Below are 5,431 nucleotides of genomic sequence, written 5' to 3' on the forward strand. Positions count from 1 at the left end.
GTGTGTGTGTGTGTGAGAGAGAGAGAGAGAGTGTGTGTGTGTGTGTCTCTCTCTCTCTCTGTGTGTGTGCGTGCGTGCAAGTGTGTGTGTGTGTGTGAAAATGATATGTCTGCGTATTTTCATTACTGCAACATTACTTCACCTGGGTTTTCACCTGGAATTGAGGAATTGAGTTCACCTGGAATTTTGGGTCACCAGGCCAAATTAGTTCCTTCAGTTCTACAGTTGGACAGCAATGTATCGTGGGAAGGAAGAGTTTGATGACTTCATGCACGAGAGCAGCAAAATCTGCAGGCCACAAACATGACAAACTCTCTTTGAGCACATCCTGAACAGGTAAAATCAAGTTCAAACCAAGTTTTATTGTAGGCTTTGTGTTAGTCGTTATAATGAGCTTCACAGAAAAACAACAGAAGTCTGTGGTGTGATTTCATTAAGACTGTATCTTGTCTTTTTGGACACATTTTTGCTCAGTTTCAAGACTAAGATCAGACACAAAACGGCGAAATACTTCTCTCTCGTCCCGAAAGCGAACTCCTCCAGCGAGTCTTTGTTTGATTAACCTCTGTTGTTTTCAAGGGCCACATTCAGCTCTGGACAGACTCAAATTGAATTATGGGAATATTTGTGCAGCTCACTGTCGATAAGGTCGACACATTGATTCTTTGACCCCGCTCTTGTCATGAAAATAGGCCATTTTTTTAAAGATCTGTAATTTTTTATCTAATTGTTGGTTTGATTTGTTTATCTTTAATATTACTTTAAACTTGTTTGTTACATACAATTTGTTACATATGTTATATTTTAAATATATGTGTGCATAATGTACATATTAAGACAGACAGCAAAATGACAAATTAACAAATAAAAATCAATAAAAAACTAGACATAATAAACTTAAACTTTAAAACTAAAATAAAAACAGAAAAGGTCTCAAAAAGTGTAATGTCCAGTAATTATGGTTGATGCGAGGGGGGGGTTATGGGTAAAACACACTGGCATAATGTACAAAACCAGAATCTGCTGGTCTGATATATGCTGATGTTTTAAACTCTCTGTTCTCAGATCTGACAGATGAATGAGCTGATGTGCATTAGTGTGCAGAACCTGAGCAGGAATATTTACTCATTCATTTGAGCTTTCCTAAACATAGAGTATCTAACACACGTCCAGATCTGTGGCAGCTTTAAACACTGAACTGATCTTCATCAGAGCCATCGTCTTAAAAGCATCATATATCGTCCAGAGCGCTGGATCCGTACCTTCCTCCTGCTCACACTCCACATATTTAACTGCAGGAGTTTTGATAAGGAAGTACAAATCCTTGGGCTTTCAAGACAAACGGCTGGTTTTGGTCCAGAGGAGCGATTCAGGCCTGTGGAGAAGCTGAGCTGAAGCCCCACAAAAGACAACACGGTTTTGTTTAGTTTTAGCCATTGATGGGAACATCGGCTGCTTTCATGTGCTGATTAACTGCTGCCCAGAGCCTCAGCTAATCCATTTCTCTCTTTAATGGCCACTAGCAAGTGAGCAAAGAATGGTGAAGCTCAACGAATCGAGACTTAGAGTGATGAAGATCCTCTGCCTTCAGAAACCAGATCATCATGTAAGTTATCAAGGAGAAGTAAGTGTCGCTGGTGTATCTTGAGTGGTTGCTAGGGAGTTGCTATGGTGTTTTAGGTGGTTGCTATGGTGTTCTTGGGGGCTGCTTGGATATTTTGGGTGGTTGCTAGGGAGTTGCTATGCAGTTTTATTGCTAAGGTGTTCTGGGTTGTTGCTAGGGAGTTGCTATGCAGTTGCTATAGTGTCCTAGGTGGTTAATTGGTTATTTAGGGTGGTTGTTAGGGAATTGATATACAGTTTTGTTTTGCTAAGGTGTTCTGAGTGGTTGTTAGGGAGTTGCTTTGCAGTTGCTATGGTGTTCTAGGTGGTTGATGAGGTATTGTGGGTGGTAGTTGGGGTGTTGCTATGCAATTGCATTGTTATGGTGTTCTAGGTGGTTGCTTGGATATGAGGCGGTTGCTAGTGAGTTGCTATGTAGTTGCATTGCTAAGGTGTTCTGAGTGGTTGCTAGGGAGTTGCTATGCAGTTGCTATGATGTTCTAGGTGCTTTATAGGATATTTTGGGTGGTTGCTAAGGAGTTGCTATGCAGTTGCTATAGTGTTCAAGGTGGTTGATGGGTTATTTAGGGTGGTTGTTGGGGTGTTGCTATGCAATTGCATTGATATGGTGTTCTGGATGGTTTCTAGGGAGTTGCTATGCAGTTGCTACGGTGTTCTAGGTGTTTTCTATGGTATTTTGGGTGGTTGCTAGGGAGTTGCAATGCAGTTGCTATGGTGTTCTGGTTTGTAGGATAATTTGGGTGGTTGTTAGGGAGTTGCTATGCAGTTGCTATGGTGTCCTATGTGTTTGCTACAGTATTTGGGGTGGTTGGTAGGGAGTTGCTATGTAGTTGCATTGCTAAGGTGTTCTGAGTGGTTGCTAGGGAGTTGCTATGTAGTTGCTATGGTGATCTAGGTGCTTTATATGATAATTTAGGTAGTTGTTAGGGAGTTGCTATGAAGTTGCTGTGGTGATCTAGGTGGTTTATTGGTATTTTGGGTGGTTGTTAGTGAACTGCTATGCAGTTGTTATAGTGTTTTAGATGTTTTTTTTAGGGTAGGTTGGGTAGTTGCTAGGGAGTTGCTATGCAGTTGCTAAGGTATTTTTAGGTGTTTTGTTCCAGTCTGGCATGAAATGAATCCTGTCTAGTGTTATAGCTTTGATCATATCACTAACCCTTGATGAACACTAGCAATAATGCATTGTATTCACGTTTTGCAGAAACAGTGTTTTTTCTAACATTTGAAGTCAAAGAACACCTTGCATCAGATGAAAGTGAGCAGCTAAATAACTACGCTCATGTGAGGAGGAGAAGAGCAGACTCAGGTGTTTATGAGCACCTTTGACTCTTAAACGTGAGTCCTTTGAACAATGGTGTGTTGTGTTTCGGTCTGATGTTTGATGTTTGTGATTGAAGAGCAGCTGTTTGGTCATCTTCGCCTGAAGCAGTTCTGAGCGGACAAATTATTTTAACAGCATGAGATACAGATGTGAGCATTGAAATCCACGTCCAAAAACACTGAGCAAATTATACGTTGAGAAATGATGCTGTAAAAAACGCAGTGTACTGCAATGCAACAACGCATTTTTCATTTTGCTTAGCAATGTATTTTGTATACATTTATGATGGGTTGCATTTTGCATTAAACCACGTGAATGAGCAAAGTGGATATTTGTTTTTGTTCAAGGGCACATCATTTTGATGCTTAGCTGTTATTGTTGTTTCACTGACATCACTTGAGACAATAGAACGTGTTGAATCAGAAAGTGGGCTCAGGGCTCATTTACTGACCGCATGGCTCTTTTCACGCTCAAAGAGACTCAGCGGGGTCACAGAGTGTGTGAAAGACTTCCAATGCCAGACCACATTAGTGCCACCTGCTGCCCTCTTCATGCCAGCCGTGCCAGGGATTAAACGGCATTACAGCCACTCACACGCTATCTTCTCTCACCATTAACACTACAGCAACAAACCTTTTTATGAAAACGTATTGACGTCCTCAAATGTTTGCTTTTATTATTATCAACATTTTAGTGTATTTCTCAAATTCTCTTTCTTTTAAACTTTTGAAGAGTCTTTAACAGTCTTTTGAATGTCCAAATGTTCTTTTGAACTTTCACATTTTCAAACGTTGTTTTGAAATTTAGAACTTTCTTTTAAACTTTTCAATTTTCACAAACTCTTTTGAAATTAAGAACTTCTGAACTTTCAAATGTTTCAAAATTTAGAACTTTCTTTTGAACTTTTAAAGATTGTTTTGAATTTTCAAATGTTGTTTTGAAATGTAGAACTTTCTTTTTTTGGATGTTCACATGATCAAATGCTATTTTTCATTTCCTTGTAATTTCATTTTGATCTATCTTTCAAAATCTTTGCAGCATCCAACTGTATTTCTGTTTATTTTCTATTCTTAATCAACTTTTTTGCTTTCACTAGTTCCTGATTAATGTTTTCCTCTATTAATATGAGGTCATGGAATCTGCATGGAATATGATGATAAAGCTTCGTAAAATGCTGTTATAACTGTTTTACTGTTTTAACAGTAGTGTGCACAGCTACCCACGTACATGTGCATGATAACTCAGAGTTTCCAGTGCAATCATCAATAATGCCTGTGATCGGTGACCCAGCAGGCCCTGCTCCAGTGATCCGCAGATGGAGGCCAGCGAGTTTAATCCCTGGCCTCTCTTCTGTCACTGGCGTGACCCGCGGGTGTCGGGATCTCTGATCTGCCGCTGATGTCATCACTCCGATGCGCGAGACAGAAGCAGATTCTAACCTCTGTAAACATCTGACAGGTTTCCATACTGCAGAGTCCGATGAAGAGACCAGAAACCACAGCAGATCCTGAAAACTCTACTGACCTTAGTGTATATCAGTCACTCCTCTCCTCCTTCTCTGCAAGTGTCTCCACTGCTAAAACAACATACTACCACAACAAAATTAACAACTGTTCTGACTCTCGCACGCTTTTCAAACCCTTTTCTTCTCTTCTTTGTCCTCCTCCACCCCCTCCTTCATCAACTCATACTGCTGATGACTTTGCAATATTCTTCAACAAAACAAGAAACATCAGCGACCAGTTCTACACACCACAAACTGACAAAAACTTCATAACCATAAATACTCATTCTCTCTCCTCCTTCTCTCCGCTCTCGGAGGCAGACATTTCTAAACTTATCCTTTCCAATCATCCTGTACCTGTTCGCTTGATCCTATCCCCACTCACCTCCTTCAGGTCATTTCTTCTTCAGTTATACCCGCGCTCACTCACGTTATCAACACCTCTCTTCACTCTGGTACATTTCCCACAGCATTCAAGCATTCTCTGGTAGGTCCTTCAGGGTGTCTTAGAGGGGTGAGGTTTCTAAGTCACAACTTCTTGCTACTGGGGTTCCTCAAGGCTCAGTGCTTGGACCGCTTCTTTTCTCCATCTACATGTCATCTTTAGGATCCGTCATTCAAAAGCATGGCTTTTCCTATCATTGCTATGCTGATGACACTCAACACTAATTCTCATTCCAACCAGATGATCCGACAGTAGCTGTTCACATTGCAGCCTGTCTGAGAGACATTTCAGAATGGATGAAGGATCATCACCTTCAACTCAACCTTGCTAAGACAGAACTGCTCGTTGTCTCAGCCAACCCAGCACTTCATCACAACCTCTCTATGCAGCTAGATTTGTCAACCATAACTCCTTCCAGGACAGCCAAAAACCTAGGAGTTGTGATAGATGATCAGTTAAGCTTCACAGACCATATTGCTACAACGGCCCGGTCCTGCAGCTTTGCCTTATACAACATTAGGAAGATTAGACCCTTCCT

At 40.8% G+C, this 5,431-nt stretch overlaps 1 long non-coding RNA gene across 1 annotated transcript in view; it reads left to right on the forward strand.

Moving 5' to 3' along the window:
- Positions 1-222: 222 nt before the first annotated feature.
- Positions 223-5,431, forward strand: part of LOC107741970 (uncharacterized) — a 23,244-nt gene continuing 18,035 nt past the window's right edge. Inside the window, exon 1 of the long non-coding RNA XR_001640259.1 lies at positions 223-336. This is a non-coding gene — a long non-coding RNA (uncharacterized LOC107741970). The remainder of the gene's footprint in view (positions 337-5,431) is intronic.

Source organism: Sinocyclocheilus rhinocerous, unplaced genomic scaffold (genome assembly GCF_001515625.1).
Source record: "Sinocyclocheilus rhinocerous isolate Xijiao unplaced genomic scaffold, SAMN03320098_v1.1 scaffold736, whole genome shotgun sequence".
Lineage (NCBI taxonomy): Eukaryota > Metazoa > Chordata > Actinopteri > Cypriniformes > Cyprinidae > Sinocyclocheilus > Sinocyclocheilus rhinocerous.